This window comes from Rhineura floridana, chromosome 2, assembly GCF_030035675.1.
Source record: "Rhineura floridana isolate rRhiFlo1 chromosome 2, rRhiFlo1.hap2, whole genome shotgun sequence".
In the NCBI taxonomy this organism is placed as follows: Eukaryota; Metazoa; Chordata; class Lepidosauria; order Squamata; family Rhineuridae; genus Rhineura; species Rhineura floridana.
The window spans coordinates 64440564-64463077 of NC_084481.1; the positions used below are offsets into that span (position 1 = coordinate 64440564).

At 42.4% G+C, this 22514-nt stretch overlaps 2 long non-coding RNA genes across 3 annotated transcripts in view; one reads left to right on the forward strand and one right to left on the reverse strand.

Moving 5' to 3' along the window:
• Positions 1 to 942: 942 nt before the first annotated feature.
• Positions 943 to 22514, reverse strand: part of LOC133378161 (uncharacterized) — a 49705-nt gene continuing 28133 nt past the window's right edge. The window contains exons 1-3 of one of the 2 annotated variants that reach the window (XR_009760887.1): positions 7374 to 7475; positions 3765 to 3858; positions 943 to 2897 (exon numbers count right to left, since the gene is read on the reverse strand). This is a non-coding gene — a long non-coding RNA (uncharacterized LOC133378161). Of the gene's footprint in view, positions 2898 to 3764; positions 3859 to 7373; positions 7476 to 22514 lie in introns of those variants that run through there. The other variant, XR_009760888.1, reaches the window with a different exon arrangement.
• On the forward strand, positions 12012 to 12748 carry LOC133378162 (uncharacterized). The gene is made up of 2 exons (XR_009760889.1): positions 12012 to 12118; positions 12377 to 12748. It is a non-coding gene; the product is annotated as an uncharacterized LOC133378162 (long non-coding RNA).

Consider the following 22514-nt stretch of genomic DNA (forward strand, 5'->3'; position numbering starts at 1 on the left):
CGCAGCCCACTCCAATACACCAGGTTGCCTTAGACTAATTAAAATGAGAAATGTGCCGGAGAGGTGGGAAGAAGAACAGCAAAGTACAGAAGACAATACTGTGCATCAAGTCTCATTCCAGCTGAACTTGTTTCTGCTGATTCTCATTCAGTCAAATCAAGGCGAATGCAAATCAACATGGCTGAAGTCCGCTTGGCTCAGTTTGGAATTGGGCTTGGCAGAAACAGGCTATTTTCCAAACAAAATGAGAGAGAGAGAGAGAGAGAGAGATCATTTTTATCTGAGTCTAATTCTGAATTCAAACTCTGAATTCAGCCTCCAGAGAATATTATTGTGAGTGCAACAGGAACCACATGCCTCCCCCAATATCCCTGCAATCATGAGGATGTCTCACTCAACTCCTTCTTGCAAGATCTCCCTACTTCCCTAGTGACTACTAGCCCACTTCCACATCAATGTGCCAGGCATCAGGGACTTAGGACACCTAAGGTTACATTAGGAATGTTAGGTACCCTGTAAGCTTTGGACATATTAAGATGCATCTGGAGTTGCCTGTGCAGAAGTCTACTCATGGAACATAACTATCTCCCATCCTCCTGCATTCCCTAAAGTTGTTCAACTGCAGATCCGGTGCATAATTTCCAGGGTCCAGATATCCATAGAGGAAAGTCTCAGCCATCCTAGAGAATTAACTTTCCCTGTTTCCTACAGCATTCTTGGTGCCAGGGAAAGAAAGAAGAAGGATGACCCTTAGCAAATCCTTCATATTGTCCCAACCGGCAGTATACTCTTAGCCAGTTTATGTATGTCATGTATTTTCCACAAATAAGATCACAGAAAGCTCCATTGTACCAAATCAGACCATTGGTTCATCTGGCAGAGTATTACCTATGCTGACAGGTAGTGTGAAATGTATCATGAAGGAAAAGGCCACACAGATGATCTAAACAACAACAAGAACTTTATTATAACTAATCATATACAGGGAACAAGGCCCACAGCATGGTGCTGCTTGTAAGGCAGGCCTGGAACGGACTACCACAGCCTGGGGCTGACTCAGCAGTTCCTGGTATGGTAAGCCTGGAGGGCCAATACACTACACCCCTCCCCCCTAGCTCTCATAGTCCTGAAGATACTTGGGACGAGCCCTGGTGCAGGTCGATTGACGACAATTTGCATTGAAGCTGATAGTGCATCCCCTAGTTCCCCATTTGGCTCTGGTTCATGCAGGTCCACTACAGGGTCCAGGCGCAACTGCTCTTGTCCGGCATCAGGAGCAGCCACTGGCTCATTTTCTCTTTCCACCTGAGTGTTTCCAGCACCCTCAGAAAGAACTGATGGCGCTGGGCTTCGTCCTCTCATCTGGTCCACATGTTGACGTAACACATGGCCGTTCGGTGTTTGAGCCCTGTAGGACAATGGGCCCATGGCTTGGGTCACAGTGGCAGGAATACACATTTCACCAGCACCGTAGTTCCTGACATACACCCGGTCACTGGGGTGAACAGCCGTGCAGGTTCTTGAACTGCAATGGACTCCCTTGGTCAGTCCTCGGTTAAGTCAGGATACAACCGATCAAGCAGAGTCGTTAGTAGTCTGTTCATCAATAGCTCAGCTGGGCTCCTTCCCACTGTGGCACAAGGTGTGATGTTTCAGGAGAAAACTTGCAAGGCGTTGGTCCTAGTCACCTTCTACAATCCGTTGCAATGCATGAAGAAAACACGCTGTGTTCCTCAGTAGATCCCATCCTCGTCACCAGTGAAAAGTATCATGAAGGAAGAAGCCACACAGATTATTTAAACAACAACAAGAACTTTACTATAACTAATCATATACAGGGAACAAGGCCCACCGCATGGTGCTGCTTGTAAGGCAGACCTGGAACTGACTACCACAGCCTGAGGCTGACTCAGCAGTTCCTGGTATGGCAAGCCTGGAGGGCCAATATACTACATAGTGGCTGTCTAGCATTTCCAAAGGGGTATCTCCCAGCCCTACATGTATTGAATCCTCATGGGATTGAACCTGAGACCTTTTGGATGCAAAACATGTGTTCTCCAACTGAGCCACAGCCCTTCCCTTGTGCAATTCACAATTCATTTAAAACAGGGACAGAGGATCCTTTTTCAGCCCAAGGTTTGTATTCCCTTGCAGGGAATCTTCCAGGGGCCACATGCCAGTGGTGGGTGAGGCCAGAAAAAGGAGGCTAGAGCAACAAGTGTGACTTTTTCCTTTATGCGGTAGGTTACATTCCAGCCACGCAAAAGTCAAAGGTTTCTAATCACATACACATCTCTCTATCTTCAATCCAGCTAAGCAAGTAACATTTTCACAGTTCAAGGAAACATTCCAGCCACACCAAAGCACCTCGAGAAGAGCACAGAGCACAGTCAGAGACGTAGTCTTGGAAGGGGTGTGGCCTAGAGAGAGTCCCCAGGGCCTGGAGGGCCACATTTGGCTCCTGGTCCTGAGGTTCCCCATCCCTGCCCTGATTTAAAACACACCTAGGTCAGTTAACAATACCCAATACCAATAACATCAATATGCCCACATTCAATAGTTTATTTAGGTATGTGAGAAGGGAAGGAGGTGGCTGTTGTAGTGGAGTGGGGGGGGGCAGTGGCAGCATTGGGTGAGCCTTTCTTATGAGCAGACCTGAAGCTTGTTGGAGCTTCAGCCTGCTCATTAGAAAACTTAAGAGAATCCTTCCTATCGCTAATATAGAATTACTTTGATAAATAATTATTCCACAATGTCAGTCCCGTATTTCAGGCCAAATAACACCAGAAAGTCATTCTTATAAACCAGGAGTGGAAGAACCTTTTTCTCCGATGAAGGCTGCATTTCCTCAGGAGTAATCTGTTGGGTACCACTCTCTGGCAGTGTATGGCAGGGACCTAGGGGTGGGGTGGGAATTCAGTTCAGTTCACATTTAAAGATGAATTTCCCTAATTTGCACAGTTCCAGAACAATATGAAAAGCAAAACACGGACATTCTTTGAAATTCAGACCTCTCCGAATTTTACTATGCACTTCTCCAGCCAAGTAATGTGTACCAAAAAAATATACTAAGGTAAAATGTGCATATGAATGCATATATTAGTGACAAATAAGATATAAAAATGCACATTGGTTCTGACAAATTATTGAATATATCTATGAAATTTTGGGAAAAATTGCTTGCAAAAATTTGTTAATTAGGCAAAATTGCATACAAACATGGGTATATTAGGAGAAAATTGCACATAAAATGTTATGAATTTTCATGATAATTCTTAAAAAAAGAAATTGCAAAGTGATGTAGAAATGTGGAGAACTGAACTTAAGATTGGAAAAATGAGAAACTAAGACAAACCAAAATGGGAAGATTTGCCCATCCTTAGTGGGACCAGAAGCAAAAGTGATTTGCAGCTTTTCAAAGAAACATACCTCCCTCCCTCCTTCCCTCTCCATCCCCCTCCCCGTACCCCTCTCCCGCTCCCTCACCCTCTCTGTGTGTGTTACCCTATTTCTCTTTCTCCCCCCTCTTCTCTCTTACATCCACCCACACGACACAGTGGAGGGAACAATTCTCAGAAGGCTGGTCCAGTGAGCAAGGTTGGACCTACAGTTTCCAAAGGGCTTTATAAAATTAGGCTGGAGACCATATGCAGCCCCTGAGCCACATATTGATCACCACTGTTGTAAGTGGTTTACTGGCAGAAATATTATGGGTAAAATCTACCCTAGTGTTATTAGAACTAGTGGAATTGTTTATTTCTTACCCCTCCTAAGCGTCAGAATTCAATATCCCATGTAGTTTTTCATTGACAACAGATGCTTATGCTGGCATTCTAGGCAGTCCCTCTATGCCATGCACTGAAAGAAAAGAAAAAAGAAAGGAGCTACAGCATATGATGAATATTATAATTCAAGAGAGAAATATATAATGTGGTCATGGATATATATAGAAGAGATTGTGTTATCACCAGCGACACACTACTGATGGAATTGGATGGTTTCTGTGGCCAAAGTTATTTTAAAAACTAAAAGAATAGACAGAGAATGGCTACATTTATTCCTGGAATACAGAAACTTGTTAAAATGGGGATGATTTTTTTATTATTAAATTCAACAGAAAGGCAATCTACAACAAGCACTATGAACTGTGCAGAAGCACTATATAATGTAGAAGCTGCCTTGTGACCTTTACTGCTACTTAAATGGGAGTGAACCTGACCCATCAGCCACATCTTTTCATGGGGTGAGGGAGGCATTCCTGATTAGAGATGGGGGCAGTCATCTTTTCCCCCTACAAGGTCCCTAGCAGAAGCAACATCTCAGTACATTGCTTTCAGGGGCATTTGTAGCCCTGGGCTTTCTAGACACTTGGAGCAGCTACTACTACTACTACTACTACTACTACTACTACTACTACCAGGGCCAGCACCAAAGGGCCTGAAGGACTACGCGTTAGGATGGGGGAGTAGCACTCCCCTTCTGCAATCCGCCACAGGGTCCCTGCCACGGATCACAGGGAGAGAGCTGTCTGCCCGCCTGCTCATTAGCTGGCCCACCCATGCCCACTCGCTCACCTGCCTGTCCCCTCACTCACTCACTCGCCTGCCCTCCCTGCCCCCACCTGCTCACTCCCCCTCCCCCCCACCAGCTCGCTCACTCACCCTCCCCCAGCTGCCCCACTCGCCCGCTCCCCCACTTCCTTGCCTGACCTTCCACCCCCCCACCTGCCTGCCCACCCACTCAGTAGGTAGGTAGGTGGGGTGTGCATGTCTGTGGCTGCCAGGGGCCAGGGCAGGCTGGTGCCCAAGGGCCCTGGCATGTCTGGCACTGGACCTGACTACTACTACTACTACTAACAACAACAACAACAACAACAAATAATGTGAAAATGCCTTTGAAAAGGCAGCCCTCAGACAACTCATAACAGTATAAGAAGTATTTTTTAAGTAAAAATTTCTTGCAGATGTTTTTAACAAATGAGGAAACACAACAGAACAAGACATTTTAATAAACATGCAAAAGTGACCCAAATTGGAATTAGACTGATTCGTCCATCCCTCTTCCTGACTCACTGTACCCCTCCAAGACCCTGGGTGTGTGAGCTAGGCTAATCCCACAGGGATTCATTTCCCCACCCAGATCCCTAAGTCATGAGTAGTAGTTCTAGGGCAGGGATGAGGAGCCTATGACCCTTCAGATGTTGTTGGACAACAACTCCCATCATCCTTGACTACTGGCCATGCTAGCAGGGGCTGACGGGAACTGGAGTCCAACAACATGCAAAGGGACACACGTTCCCCATCCCTGGTCATCGTCTGTTTGAAAACTGGGGGAAATCTGTTGTAGCTGGCCAGCTTCTGAGACTATATGTTGTGTATTACAGATACATAAGCTTTTTGGTTCACCTGAGGTGTGAGCCACAGTGGCTTGGTAGCCTGTGCATGAGACCATACTGGAGAACATCAGGAGGACTTGGGTATAGCTGCGTCACTCTGAGCACTGACTCTGGGAACGGCTACTTTAGCCAAGCCAGCTATGCCTCTGATAGTGGACGCTGCAGGAGTCAACACCAACACTAGGAAAATTGAGGGCTGAGGCAGGATTATAAAAACATCACACACAAGGGCCAGAGAACATTGGAAGGAGGCTTAAATCTTGGTATGTGTCATGGGGTGGGGGGACAGGACCACTTTTGGGACTGAATGATGTTAGGCTGGCTGTTGATTTTTATATTCATTTAGTGCTGCTGCGTTAGTTTTAGATTTTTTTAAAAATTTCTAATTTACATGTGGTTTTTGTGATTAGATTTTGAGGATGTCCTTTTATTGTACTGTATTATTTGGCTGAGTTTCAAGACCAATTTGAAAAGCCCCAGTGAAGGAGCAACACTGGACATATAGGCCACTGCCAAGCCCTACCCCCAAGCCAGCCATCTGCAGATACTCTCTAGCACAGGGGTTCCCAAACTGTGGTCCGTGGACCATCAGTGGTCCACAAGCTTCACTGAGGTTGTTTGTGGCATGTCCATATTAAATATTAATATTGATTGTTAATTATATTTTTATATTATATTAATTATATTTTATATATTTTATTTCCAATATTGTATTTTATTCTATGGAATGCAAATTGTAATACAACAAAATGCAATATATAAGAAATGAAAGAAGCAATAAAAACATAATTTAAAAATCACACAGCATCTGGCACACACACACACATTAACACGTCAAGGTATATAGTAACCAAGGCCAGCCAAGTTATTTTTACACCTTTTACAAGTTATTTTATTCTGAGGCAGAAAATCCCACAAGCATCTCTCCCCTTCCCTGGAAGTAAAAATACAATAATGAATTAACAAACAATTTGCTGCCCTTTCATGAAACTCAGGCTGCATGCACACCATATATTTAATGCATATTTGAAGCTCATTATTTGCCCCAGTGAATCCTAGGAACTCTCACAGAGCTACAATTTCCAGAACCCTTTTAAAAACTAAAATTCCCAGGATTGTTTGGAGGAAAGAATGTGTTTTGAATGTGCTTCAAATGTATGGTGGGTGAAATGGAAATGGACTGCCTTCAAGTCGATCCTGACTTATGGCGACCCTGTGAATAGGGTTTTCATGGTAAGTGGTATTCAGAAGGGGTTCACCATTGCCTTCCTCTGAAGCCCAGAGGCAGTGACTGGCCCAAGGTCACTCAGTGAGCTTCATGGCTGTGTGGGGATTCGAACCCTGGTCTCCCAAGTTGTAGCCCAATGCTCTAGCCACTACACCACACTGGCTCTCATATGGTGGGTACACAACCTCAAAATCAGCTGCCTGTGACTGCCAGTAGGGCTTGGCCTGCTTCTGCTCATTCCTGTGGACAACTCTCTTCTACCTAAATTAAATGCACCTTGGCCCGCTTCCTTATTAAGGCCTCTGCTTCCTGTTCTATGTCTATGTTGTTCTGTTCCACATTACCAAAGCTTTCTTATCCCTATCCTGCTCTCTAGGATCAAAGCAGTTTTGTTGATGGCAGAACAGCTGAGGTAGAATGACCACACATCAACACATGGAACATTGTACAGTATACCTAAAAAAGAGAAGAGACAAAATATGGGCTCACATAATGAGTGAAATCCCAAACTATCTAGAATTTGACCCTAATGAGGCTAGAAATATTTGGCTTAATAGAGCAACCACATTTTATTCATGAGATGCTTGGGACACAGCTACGTGTGTGTGTGTGTGTGTGTGTGTGTGTGTGTGTGTGTGTGTGTGTGTGTGTGTGTGTGTGTGTGTGTGTGTGTGTGTGTGTGTGTAAAAAAATATGAGAAGGAAGAAGGGCTAAGTTTGTGGGCGGGTGGCCTTGTGGGACAACGCATACCGGGGCAGCCCAGAATGATGCTAACTGTTCAGAACCATCGATCTCATCCGTTGATGCTTGCTAATCCTCCAGTAGGGATGAAAAAACTTGGCAAACACAAGAAATATGGGTGGAATTTTGGACTGATCTGAAAAATAAAATAAAATAAAATGGACACAGAAGTTCACGTTGATACAAGGTAATGTTTTAAGCCTTTAGGGAGGGAAGAAAGGGGTCATTGGTCAGTGGCAGAGCACATGTCTTGCATGCGAAAGATCCCAGGTTCAGTCCCTGGTATCTCCAGGTAGGGCTGGGAGAGACCCCTGGCTGAAACCCTGGAGAGCCACTGCCAGTCAGTGTAGATTATACTGAATTAGATTGACCAACAGCCTGACACAGTATAAGGCAGTTTTCTATGCTCTAGGAGGCACTGCTACCAGGCAGAGGTAACAGAGAACAAAAATGCCACTAGAAATGATTCAATCCGTAGTTATGGTGGTCGAGAAAAGACAATAAATATCATGTGCAGTAGAGTCTCATTGTTCAAATGGATGGATGCATACCTGGTACAAAGAGTCTTGATCCTGCAAATAGCTTATTCATGTAGTCAACATTAAATACATACTTCTTTCAAACCCAATATAATAACTGTATTGAACTGTATGTTTAAAGTATATAAATGCTTCAATGCAATAACATTCTTGAGAAGGAAAAGGAAGGCCCAATCTGGCTGTTCATTTCTAATTTTGTACAATCCCCTCAGACTTGACTGTATCACATCAGATTTAATGTGTGATTTTGGCAAAGAGTTTTTTTAAACAAGCAAACCTTGGAGCTTAAGCACTCAGTTAAGCATTTCAGTGCTTCAGATTCTCCCAGTGTGCTTAGGGTCAGGATATAAAATATTGCTTTGCAGATAACATACATACTTTTGAGAACCATGGTTAAGTACAGTTAGGGACTCCCTCCATGTGTTCCATGAGGCACTTAAATACAGTAATACCTTGGTTAGCAAAGCAGATGAGTTCCTGGACATTCCTTCTTTAACAGAAACTTGGGTACCAGAGGTAGGAATAACATGGAAAGAATATGGATAGGTTCCTGCACCCGCTCATAGATGGTAGAGGCAGCTTCAGTGGGAGCTTTAAAGGGTGCCTACACAACAGCCACTCACTCTCCCTCCTTCCCCCTCCCCTCCTTCTCCTCCTCTGAATGTACTGGATCCTTCCCTCCCCAGCCCTGGGAGAAAAGCAAGATATCTCTTTAATGCAAAGCAAACACACAGGCTTGTCAGTATCACCCTAGCAAAGCAAAGGCATAGGCTTATCAGTTTTTACAGAACAAAGCAAAGACACAGCCTGGTCAGTTTCACCTTAAAGCAAAGGCACAGGCTTGAAAATTCATCTATAATAGCAAAGCAAACACACAGTCTAATCAGTTTCACCTTAAAGCAAAGGCATAGGCTTGTCAGTTTATTGATAGCAAAGCAAAGACACAGGGTGCTCAGTTTCAGCCTAAAGCAAAGGAATAGGCTTGAAAGTTTATCCACAGCAAGGCAAAGCTAGTTGGTTTCACCTTTTAAAAAGCTTTGTCAAAAAGAGCTTTGTTCCTGGAGAATTCCTTAACTCAGGTATTACTCTGTGTTCATGTGTGTATTTTAAGACAACTGATAGCCAATTAATAAAACATCATTGTTGAAGGAAAGCGTCTTTTGTAAATTGTTAACAGTGTAGCCCCAATTTGGACAGTTATTCCTCTGGCATATCAACCAATCCATTTACCCCACTGAAATAAACAAGGTCAGAGTCTAGGAAATGTCTCCCTGGCAGCTCCTTGCAACACAGCCTTTGTCATAGTTACTGCAAAAATTAAGCATATCTTTCAAAACTTTGTGAAATGTACATTGCATCGATTGCCCCCTCCCCCAGAGTCAGCTAACGTAATCTGATGAGACACATAAAGAATGGGGTAACAAAGAATGTTTCATTGAATAATGGAGTTAGCCTGTTACAAAAATCTTCTAGTTATAAAAAAAAATCCCTTAAAAGTGTTCCTGGAAACAACTCACCATGAGGCTTGCAGCTAACAGGATCACAAAAGTTGTCCATGAAAAGTAAAATATCCACAACAATTTTCATAATAGCCAGCAAAATGCATTAGCATTTCAATACTGTTCAGTGATTCTGCTAAACAGGATGATGGGTGAATGACCATTCTTTACAAAGTCAAGCAACTACAGTTATGCCCTCAAGCGAAAATATTGCCAAATTACGCAAACTCTAGGGATAGACTATGTAGACCTATGGGGGGACTATTGGGAGGGGGCATTAGGATACAATAAAATGTTGAAATCTACTTTAGCTGTTAATAGGTTTGACCATGTTCCTATCAGTCACAGCTGAAAAGAACTTGGAGAAACACCCTTCTCTCCACCCTCAGCACATTTTTCATTATTCATATAATGACTATAGTAGGCTTAGATGGTCCAAAAATTCAGACAGCAAAGATGCAGAGGCTTTCTCAGTGGTTCCCTGACAACAATGCTATAAACACAAAGTTATGAAATGATTCAAACTGCCGATTCATCAAAATCCAAGCCTTAGCACTTTGGGGAAGTGTAGTCAGATCTATTTGGGCAGGTGTTCAGAACTCAGGATTAAGTCAGCAAAAAAGGAAGTCCTAACCAGCGATGAAGAAACTTTCCCTACCTTGCCTCATAATTAGGTTGGACTTTCTGAGTTTTCTCAGAAAACTCTCAAAGAAAGCTCAGGGACTTTCCAAGAGAGCTTGTCTGGGGCAGCTGCCAGCTCAATAATCTGAGCAGTGGTAAGGTTTGGTTGAAATCAGAGATTCATGGAAGGGATATCTGTCTAGTGGTGGAGAGTGTTGGTGCTAGGGTGAGCCTGTTATCAGCTGGGCATGAACTTCAGGAACATCCAGGCTTGACTTGTAATAGGTGGTGGAGCAAAAGATGAAGATAAGTTGGAGGAGGTACAGCTCTTCTCATCCACATATTCCTTTTTATGTACAAAGAAAAACTGCACCCCAATTTTTGTATGAATAGGGCACAAATAAGAACTGTTTTAAAAATCATGGCTACTACCTTCACTTCTAGTTTGGTTAAAAGATGACAGAGTGGGCTTGGATACCACCTCCCGTCTCCCTCTCTGTCCTCCTATAATATGTATCTTCTTATCTATTCCCATTTCACCCTCCTCCTTGAGAATGTGGACATTTTCCCCAGGCATTTCAGAGGGACATCCTGTGTGTTGATCTAGGAAAGATATTTGTAGCAAGAGAAAATAAAAATGTTAATAAAAGATGGGGACATTTTAATGACAAAGTAATATGTTTTGTGCCAATGTTCTATAAAACATTGGATAGTTTTAACAGATGATTAGACAAATTCATGGAGGGTAAAGGGTATCAACACGGGTAAGACCCAACACCAAAGGGTGGTCAGGTTGGGCCCTGGCTGAGAGCCCCTGTGGCCCAGAGCAGCCCCTGAAGGATCTCTCCTTAGGATGGGAGGGTGGCTCTCCCATTCCACGATCCACGGCAGCATCGGGTCCTGCAACCCAACTCTGCAGTGGATCACAGAGAGGGAGTTCGCAGGTACACACACACACACACACACACAGACAGTGCAGTCTTCAGTAAGCTCCAATACACACTGCACCTGCCTCTCCCATCAGGATGCTGTGTGTGCTGTGCATGCATGCCTACCATCACGCAAGCTGGTAGCAGGGGCCATCTTGGTTCACCAACGCAGGAGGTAAGTGGGATGGACAGGCAGGCTTATTCGCTCTGTGCCACCTGTATTTAGAGGGGGTGTTGGGCTATGGCATCGCAGGCCCAGAGCAGGCTGGTGCCCAAGGGCTCAGTCATGCCTGCTGCCAGCCCTGGCTATCAATGGCTACCCACCCTGATGGATATGTTCTAGGCCCCACTGCCAGAGGTGGTCTGCTTCTGAATAACAGTTGCTGGAAACTACAGGAAGAAAAGGTGCTCTTGCACTCCCGTCTTGCTTTCAGGCTTCCCATAGGCATCTGGTTGACCACTGTAAGAAGAGGGTGCTGGGCTAGATGGGGCACTGCCTTGATCCAATAGGTTCTTCTTATGTTCTTATGTGTTCTGTTTTGCTGGAGGTTTACATTGGAGACCTTTTTATCTGTTTGCTTTTTTTTACTCACCCTGAGCTTTTGGGGTGGGTCAGGCCATATATAACACACCATCTACAACACCAGGCTACCAAAAATGAAGCTAACAACCTTTCAGTATCAGTCTGATGCTAACAAAAGGAGTTGACAATCTTTCAGTATTGCTCTGACATCAACAAAAGAATTTTCTGTTTGCCCACATGTCAGTTCCATTGCATGACTTCGAAGTGAAATCACTTTTTATCCCGCTTACAACTGCTAGTCCCTCCTACTGGGAGAAATAGCAGGATATTATTATTACCATCTGAGATGGTATTTCTTCTCCCTTGCTCCACTAACAACTGCACTTTCCTTGAGAAAAAAAAGCTTGGCACCCAGTCATATAAATCAGCTGTGTGTGAGGCTCCAGACAGGTGAATTTGTCAACCCTTAACATAGTCTTGTTATAAGTGAGCTGCTCTTTATGGTGAATATTTTCTACTTGGGTTACAAACCAGAGTTTCCCTCTCTTTTTCTGTCCTCTGTTTCTGTTTTATTTACCTCACACATTTGGAAATTCTTGTCAGCAGATCCCTGTCTTTGTTCAACATCCGCTTTCTTGTGAAGGTAGTTTGTCTGTGACAGATGAAACTCTTAACCTGTTTAGTTTCATCTCTGCTCCTCAGAGAACCTATCCATCTCTATTTTTCAGGTTTGCGATCTTGCCTCTCAGTCACGTTGACATGTTCCTGGGACATTAACTTGCAGGCCTAAAAAACTTCAAAAATCATTCCAACCAGAGAAGCACTATCAATGCAATGAAATTAAAAGATCATTGAACAATGTCTTGAACTATTTCCCTTTTTTGTCTTTTTTTTCCCTAAGGCCAGCCCTTAAGAGAAGCACACAGCAAAGTCTGCTATCAAGCAGGATGATAAATACACTGGGAATGAATAAAAGCATCCAAGAAACAAATGCTGAAACTTCCCAGTAGAAAATATGAAGATATCACAAAGTGGCATGGGTTCCTTGTCTTTCAGTAAGAAGGAGGCCCATCAAGAACCAAAAGAGCTGGATGAAAGTAGTGAGTGTGTTGAATGTCGGGCAAGATTACTTTCAAATTCCATATCTCAGTAGTAGATTTTTCAGCAGAATGTATTATAAAAGGTGGAAGCAGGGTGTGAGACAACCACCCCACAACCCATAAACCTTTAGGAATATTTTGCTAGGGAAATAAATTATTTTTTGGAAATTTAACATATCTCTGGTTTGTAATTCCTACTCAGACCAATTATATTTCAGAACATTTGACCTGACAAGCCCCATATATTCATTTATGAAGAGATTTATTTACTGCAGTTGCAGGAGTGAAGCTGTGTGTGTTATGTCTGTCTGTAGGTATATATAGTTGGATCCAGTCTTCCTGCCATACTTAGAGTAGACACAATATCAATGAGTTAAGATAAATCTGGACAAGTTCCGCTGAGTTCAGTCAGTCTACTCTTTAAGTGTTACTAAGTCTGGATCCAACAGATAGTTTATAGTTGTGGAGGCAAAATAATAAAAGGCCAGCTCCAGATGAGAGTGAGAGGTGAAGGACCTGCCCTTCTCTCTGTGAAAGTATGTGGCTGGGTTGCAGTGAGAGAATCGTAAAGAGTGTGGATGAAAGGTCATGCTAGAATAGACTATTGTCTCACATGCCGGATCTTAACATTCTCTTACAAAGAGACACCTGCTTCGAGGCAGCAGAACATTCCTAATTTATTTTATTTGTAAATATATCTCCCACCCTCTCAGCACATTAAAGGCAACTTCTGGTGGAATCAAATATAACAACACTGTAAAATATCAACAAAACCACACAAAAAATGGAGGGATACAATAAAGCAGCACAGTAAACAGGCATAAACCCCAGCAAGAAATCATAAGAATAAAACATCAGCAGCTTCAGCAGCAGCTCTTGAAAGGTTTGCTAAAATAGGTAAGCATTGCATTAAAAAGATCTTGGTGGTGAAATGCACTGTGCATCTTAGCAATGTACTCTATTGCTGTGGAGCAACCACAAAGAAGGCTTAGCTTCTTTATTCAGCTGCTGTTACTTCTCAAATGAAGAGACAAGGGTCTCTTTGTCAGACCTTAACAGAGGGGACAAGTCTGAGGCTGAAGGGTCCAGGGCTAACTGAAGGTCCAGTACTGACCCAGACAGACAAGGATCCAAGGGTTGAAAGGCAGGTGATGTGGTCAAAGATGGGCCACAGGTCAGGCGAACAATTGCATCACTTCTGCAACCCTTAAACCACATTTCTTGTTGTCCTCCTGGATACTGGTAGAATAGAAAGGGGGGTGGTTAGGGACGGCAGCAGGTCTAGGGCTTGGCTTCAAACATCCACAAGCCAAATAGGGTGATATTTGACAAAGTCATACTCACAATGGACAATGTATGTAACTCTGCTGTTTTCAATGAGTCTACTTTGTGTATGACTAACATTGGCTACCACCCATATGATGGATATCACCCACAAGATATTTTAGTGTAGTTGATTGAAATTTCTGTTGATCATATAACATTGAGATTGTGTATGATTAGGGAAGGTCAACCTAAATGGATGTAGTAAGGTTATCCATGCTATTAGTATTGTATAGTGATGATGAAATTGCAAGTCCTCATTTTAAATTTCCATTTAATTCCTCAGTTTCACTCATTCAAAGACAAAGGGAAGAAAAAGTAGGTAAGAAAATCTTCACACTGAAATCAGCATAAAATATATACCCTTAAAGACCTGGGTTGATTTCTCTGTAAATGAACAAATGTTAGGTCCAAGTGAAAGGCAAATTAACCTACAAGGAAACTGACAGCTTTATAACCTATGCCTCTGATTGAAATGTTGGGAGTCTCTTGGCAATTCCCCCAGACATGCAGGTAGAACAGTGAGTTCACTTATTATGTTAACTAAAACAATGTGGCTTTTCACAAATGCACCTTGGGCCCAGCCAAGTGTAAAGGTGTATCAATGTGCCAAATCAAAGGAAAGACCTTATTTACCTGAAGAGGTTTGCGACCAGTCTTTGAGATATAAAAACCAGGGCAAAGATGCCTTATCCCTCAAAGTTTTCAGATTGTAGAAACATACATGGCAATATCCAGGAGGCAGCAAGTGCATTCAGTGAGTCAGAAAATATCAAGGTCCAGTCTGATTAATGTAAATAAGAGCATATTGATGAGACTGAGGGTAAAATATACCAAGTATTTTAATTATGTTCATATGCTCAGCAGCCGCTATGTGATCACCTGGAGGAGCGTCCAGAACTGTCAGATGGATTATAGCAAGGTGGGGGATTGTGGGGAGCCAGACACTTATGAATCACTTGTCTCCAATCCCACATGGGCCTTAATTTGCGTGTGAGCATAGTAGCTCAAAAGAGAGCCACCACAGTTGCACAAACTACAGCTGCAATTTATATAAAGGTCACATGTGGAAGTACCACTTCAAACAATTGGTGCCTCACTTGATCCATACCGGATTACAAATCCATTGCATACTCTCACATTCCTGCACACACATGCAAGCAATTGTATGGGGCCTGTTCCATCACAATCAGTGACAAAAGCACACTTCCTTCATAAACTCCATAGAACCTTTGAGATTAACTGTGAATATGCCATGATTGAGATACACATTTTGATATACTGTTATCTTAACAAGCTCCTCCTTTTACCCTGCCTGTGCAGCAAACATTCACTAGACCTCAGAAGTGGCTTACTGTCATACCCAGCCAAGTAATTTTGTACAACATGCCCCCCCCCAGGCACTAATGGTGAGCAACAGCAGGAATAATATCTTTCAGGCCATGGGGGAAATATCACTGCATACTAACAAGCCTCCAAATCTTAGCATTATCACCACACCTGGTAGTTGATGGTGCTTCCTTAAAACCTCTAGCTCTTTCAGCTGTGTCATGACAGAAAAAAAGGCAAAAGGCAAAGGATCAGAATTCATTAAAAAGTGTTTTTTTTTCCCATGCTTGAGAGGCTTAAAAATCATTCACAGGCATTCATCACAAGTAGGCATCCAACTATCTATCAAGGGGTCCAAACCCATTTCCATGAGAGACACGTGGAGGCACAGTTTCAGTCTTTGTAAACAAGCCTGGGAAATGGAAACAGTACTCATTGGGCTTCCTTTCCTGCCATCTCTCCTAGTTTGTTTTAAATGGCTAAAAGCGTTTTTGGAGATATCACTAAATGCAGTGTGTGACCCAGAACCATAAAAGTGAATGGGAAGATTGCCATTGATTTCTAATAAGGTCTTTATCATGAAAAAGGACTGGACTGTGGCCAAAACTAACTGAACTAAATGAAGTTAGTATATGTAACATTGAAAATAAAATGAAGTATATTAAAAACAAACGTTATCCTAAGCCAAAACTATGATTACAATATAGTCTGCCCTGTTCAATGGCTGCCATTTTGCTGAAATCAAATGTTACATGCTATTTTAAGCAGTTCATAACCAAATAATTGTCATCAGTATTTCCCTGCGCTTATCTATCAAACAATGCCTGTGGTTCAAGTTCACTTTATGTATATTTTCCATTCTAATATGTGTCTCTTAGAAAATATCATTATGTTATGTTATAAAATAGCTACAAGTTAAAAATATGAAGTACCTTAAGTAATGCTCTTTCCCATGAGACACCCTTTGCAAGTAGTCAGTAATGCAATCAGATATCTAGAGTTATTGCAATTGCCTGCCAAAACATCACTCATGTCTATTAAGGCATCCTGAAAAACACCATTATATCAATACCAGCTATGGCATAATTCCTTTTCTTTCTGGAATGTTGTCTACTATGAGTCATTCCACTGTGGCAGGATTTTATTGGAAAATGGGTTTAGGAAAGGAGGGACAAGGGTGGGCACTTTTGTCGCTGTGTGCATTAAAGAATATTTTGTAAATCATATTTCAATGGCTGTTTGATGACAGTGGGCAGAGAAGAGAGATTTGTACTTTCTGTAGCTCCACTTGTGGTGCAGCTCAGTCTGCACTAGCCCAAGTCTGTACAGGCAGAGACAAGTATCCCAATGCTGTGCATTTTTTCAGTTTGGACAAATTTTGACAGAGAATTTACGTTGAATTCAAAATTTGAATTCATATTACATATGTAAAAAAAGCAAAGCTAGCTATCTTGGCCCATAAGAAATATTCCAAAATCCACAATAGGTCAATACCTTTATTAGGCCAACCAAAATGTTACAAAATATTGAGTAAGCTTCAGAACTCTTCATCAGGCTTGTTGGTAAACAAAGCAGTGGCGGGGAGCTGGCTGATGTTGTAGTCATGGATAGAATCTGCATTTAGTCACAGTGTTAAGATGGAATGTGGGAGGAAGCAGACAGCAGCAGCCCATGAGGAAGGGTAGAGCCTCCCTCTCAACAGCAGTGTTGCTGCAGCTTACCTGGGCAGGGAAGGGTCACAGCAAAGTCAGGGCTATGTCAGTACACTGATAGGTGCTCTGGATTGGCCTTGCCAATGCACCCGAACAACCCTGACCACATTGCCACCCTGTCTTGCCCCATTCCCATTTAGGTAAGCTGCAGCAACACCAGTCTTGAGAGAGTGACTCCACGGCTCTGCCTGAACACAAACTTCTGTTGGTAGCAGACATTCAAATTATGGTTTACCCATACCTCCATTTAATCTGTCATGTAAGCCCCTTGTTTCTCCATTAGTTCACTCTCACCCATATAACATCCCCCACCAACCGCTGTCTTCCCCATTTTCTCTTAACTAAATCTGGCATTTCCCTACCCACCAATACTCCAAATAGTTTTGGGTAGGGAAAGTCCAGATTTAGTTAGGAAAAAACTGGAGGGCAGTGGTTGGCAGGGAACGTTACATGGGTGAGAGTGAATTAATGGAGACACAAGGGGCTTACATTCCCAATTACTGGAAGTATAGATGAGCTCTGAGTCTGTACAAGGTGCTTTACAGGTTTCAGATTGCACATACACCTGCTGGGAAGAAGAAACGTACCATGCACCATTTTCAAAAGATAAAATCAAGCTATTACCCAAATCTATCTCTATCCATGGGCAAAACACATAGGTTCCTTGATAGGTAGAAATCAGGAATAAGGAATAATTTGAGGCTTAATGGGAGGAATTAAACTAGAGGAAGAGGATCTTATGCCATTTCCTCCAACGACTATGTAAAGCTACACAATGACTTCTGTTTGCTTTTAACCTCGAATACCAGCGAGTGTAAACTTTCAAAATGCCCTAGAATGCTCTGCAATATTGGGTTAATAGAATCTGGTGGACAGGATGATATGGAAGGTGTTTCTCGAAGGCAGAGAATTTGGAAATGACTATTATACCCATTACATATGATCTATCAGCATTGTTCCTGTATTCTTTGTGGAAATCCACACTTTTGTGCCCAAACAAAACAATCTGTTGTGATCCTGCCACAGGACAGTCCCTAGAACCACATGGATTTCACATTAGCATTGAAGACCCTGTGAACTTTCTAGTGCCTCAGTTCCATACTTCATGATGTATGGTGTATAACATTCCACTGAATATTTCACATTGCATACAGCATAGATTCCTTTTTAGCTGAACATGTATTGAACTTGTTAATGTGAACAGACAATTCACTCATACTTACTACCCTACACATGGGACAGCTTAATGGTATTGCAATTAATATATGCATAAGTACAACCTACATTATCAAGAGTAAAAAGCAGCTAACGACTCAATCTCATATAATTACACAGTATCAAAAGGTCCTGTAGCCAGCACTAAAGTAAAAACAACTTTCTACCTCAGCAGTACATTGGCATAGCTTCATGGTCCTTCCTTCTGAATACACCACTGATTACCTGAATGCCCACTTGAGCATTTTTTGCATTAAAATAATTTCAGCATGTTTTTAAACAAATGTAGCAACCACATTCTCAATTCATGAAAACTTACAAAGTAGCATTTTGTTGGGCGGTGCATACTAAGACGACTTCACTGATTTCATTGGGAATTATTCTTACCCATTATGTAATGAGTACAAATATGAGAAGGGGGGTTGCTATCTCATCTTTGCATGATATAGGAAACAGAAACAGAGCCTCTAGAAAAGAGATTTTAAAGAACTAGTGTTGTATGCAAATCTATGGTAATAGATGTCCTTACATTAAAAACAAACTGACTTGAATAATTGTTGATTTTTCCAGACCCAATAAAAGCTCATACTATTTCAAACTCGGCTATTTGATAGAAATATTTCAACATGGAAACTTGATAAGTCACACAAAAAAGTATATGAATACAGCTGATATAGAGGATTTTTAAACTGTTCAGGCAGGCTATCATGAATTTACAACTGACAATTATTTTTAAATGAATTCATGTAACAAATACACATTTCGTAAATTATGAGGTTTCAGACTGCATTTTTTTTCTTTTTTCATCTTTAAGAAAACACAATGCTAATAGTTTCCTTTTTCCTACCCTTAGCTACTATGTACTTTCTTGATGTGGACTTTCAAAATACAAAGATGGTTTTGGCAAGTTTTCAAAATCTTTCTTCAAAGTAAACTCTTAAAGACTTTTTTTTAAAAAAATTGAAACATGAAGAGGGTGCCTCACTAAAGAGGATTCATAATGAACCATATATGCAAAAAAACCCCACCAACCCTTGTCCAAAAAATGTCCATATATTCATTTGTCAGGGCTTTCTCTGTTGCCCTAGTGTGTATGAAATTGATTTTGGGAGGAAAAATATGATCATAAGAGTAAGCCATTTTAAAAAAGCCTTTCTGCAAATCAAACAAAAAGCATTTCCATTATAAACCCACATTTCAAAGTATAAAGTTACTTCTTTTGCAAGTTTAGTTATACTTGTCCTGTTTTCCAGAGTAGTGATCAAGTGAAGAGAACCCAATGGGAGAGGTGTGTTTTCCCAGTTCCCCTCTTCTCCTGCAGCTCTCCAGGGTCACTTTCCACACTGTACTGGAGGGTCCCCAGAACACCAGTCAGAGGATGCTCCCACTGGTCAGAGTGAGCCTGGACATTCTTTATTCACAATTAGTAGATATTCTATACAATCTGCTCTACCCCATTTGGCCCTTATGCAATGTGTCCCATTGAATGAATGTGAAGCAGTCAGGTTTAATGGAGTATGCACTTCAGCAAGAAACTTTATAATGTTCTGTGTTATCCCTTTGTACTTTACAGTGGTAGGGTGCTGTTGTTGTTTTGCCTGAAAAAAACAACTAGCATGTCTCAAGGCACCTTACGACCTGCTCTACCAAGTAGACTATATGCAGCTACTCCTGCCATATGCAGGTAGGACTTTTATTGCACATGCAGAACAGCAGCACATAAACCCACATGGGATCCCACTGTGCACTTAAATGCAGGGCAGATGCATTAAGCTGCCCTTCAGCACAGAATCCAACTAAGGCTAAAAAAAATCAGGGCATCCCACTTGGATTGGCAGATTTGAATCCACACGCTCTGTTACTGAATGTGAAAGACTGTGCATATGTGGCAACAATCACACTCAGGGCCAGCACACAGCATTCTTAGGGAAATGCCAGGATCCCAGCAGCACCCACTGCCATAGATGCCAGGCCTTATCTGCCCTCTCTTTTTTGTTCCCCAAAAGGTGACAAATGCACCAGACCCCAGGTTTTGACAAGATACTCCCTATGGAAAGTTTCATTTCATGTTGAGCCTTTGAAAGATTTTGTTAGGCACCATGGCAGGAGGGACTGAAAGATTACTAGGGGAGACGCAGGATGGAAACATAAAAGAGCAGAAGCAGGTGGCCCTGAGGATTGTTTTTTTTAAAAAGTTCTTGGAGGAGCACCTTGATTTTGCAAGAAAAGCAAGTCCTAATTCCACAGAGGTTCAGTTCTTGAGCAAATGCTATGATATCAGCTGCTGCCACTGCTCTGCCAACAGGGCAACTGGGGAGCTTCCCCACATTTTTGTAATCCAGGCCTACGTCATCTGCCACATTATGATCCAGGTGACCCCTTATGCTATCAGTGTAGCTCTTCTCACACTGACATCTGGACTGGGTGGCAACAGGGGATATGTTGACCCTGTTTCTTCCTCTTGCCCCCAAAGTCTTGCACAACCCAAGGCCAAATCTTGAGCCCCATGAAATGCCAAGTGATACAGGCCCACAGCATTGCTGACATGAGGCCTTAAGTTTATTCCTTCATCCCTAGTGGAGGATGTACAATTCTTTACCACATGTAGAGAGACCTTTTTTCCAGTCCTGCCAGTGTTTTACCATATCACCTATGAAGGAATTGAGGATGGAATAGGATCATGGCTGCTGGCAATGCATCAGCATCTCAGCAACACACACACACACACACATATGATGGCCACACATTTGGTGAGCATGAGAGCATGAGAAAGGACTCCTTGCATATACCGATACACTCACATAGAGTTGCTCCATGTCAGAGGGAATCCCATTCCAACAGAGTCCCTTATCAGGTTCACTGAACACACAGCTCACGGCAGTAGCAGCCCAAAACATTTTGATGCCTTGGTTCTCCCAACTCCCACCTCTCTACCCCAGCAAGTCAAGGTGCATAGTACCCCAGGCTGGTCAAGTTATTTGGGCACCTGGGGCAGAAAATCCCTTGAGTGCCTGTTTCCCCTCCTAGCAGTAAAAGTACAACAATACAAAAGTAAACAATTAAACATTTTCTGCCTTGTCATGAGACTGAACATCATCTGCTAGAGGAGGCTGCTTCACTCAGCCGAATAGTATGGCCTGCCAGTGGGGAGTGGAGGGAAGCATGGCCGGTGCATGCATCGGAGGCAGGGGTCAGTGGGCCCTTCACATCAGGTCTGAACAAAGCCATCCCTTAAGACTTCTGACAGATGGTCAGAAATTATGCACAAAATATTGGTATTCATTTAAAAGAGAGAAGTGTCATGAGGTGAAGCAATCGCCCACCTACTTCACTATGTGCAGTAGCAGATGGGAGACTCAGGGCGGGAGAGGAAACCTTTTCCTAACACTGAAGACCACACTTCCACTGTACTGCTGATACTCTCCTGCAATTTTCTTAATATCCGAACTTGAACTTGAGCATACAATCCATGGTGTTATGTATAGTGACAGTAAAAATAGCCAGCCCATGAAAATTAACAATGTATTTAAAGGCATTGCTCTTTCTCTAGCACTCTTAGCTCTTCTCTCTTTCTTCCTCCAAATTCTGAGGCACAGCCTTTTTTGTTTTAAAAAAAATGCCCCTTCCTTTTAATGGGCACGGGCTGTGGGGAAACTTAGTTTACCCAAGTTCGTTCCCTCAGGCAAGAGTCACAGCAATGCTGGCATAAAATATACACACAATCTCCCGCCAACTTTTCTAGCAGTCTATGGTAATAACCAAAAAAAAGCTGATGCAGATCCCTGAGCCTCATTCTGACAAAACTAAACACCTGCCCTGGTTGTTCAGGTAGAGCACTGTTGTAATGAGGCTTTAGAATGAGATGGGTGAAAAGATGCATTTTTCCATGTTTGTCCTCTGCCTGCCTAGTGAACGTGGAAACCTACAAAAACATGAAAGGGTCAGATGAAAAACTGCACAAGAGGGAAGCCATTCTAAGCTACAACAGGCCCAAATAAAAATTCACATTTCCATCTAAATGTGTCAGACGTCATTTTAAAGGTGCCCTTTTTTCATCTTACGACACAGCATAGAGACAGATACCAGTCAGAATACTGTTGGCAGAAACCTGAGTACTAGCTTCCTGCCAGGATAAATGAATTAATTTGCTCTGTTTTCCTTTAATAATTTATTTAGAGCACAGAGCATGCCTAACAAACTATCATGGTCATTGCTTGTGTCACTTCATGTATGTCCGTATGGCTCCAATTGCTCAGGCCCCATCAAGATATCATGGGGGATGGAAGGTTGCTGCTGGCCTTCATCTCCTCAGCGTGGTGTGATGCAATATCATTATGATTTGACTTCATTTTGCTTAGAA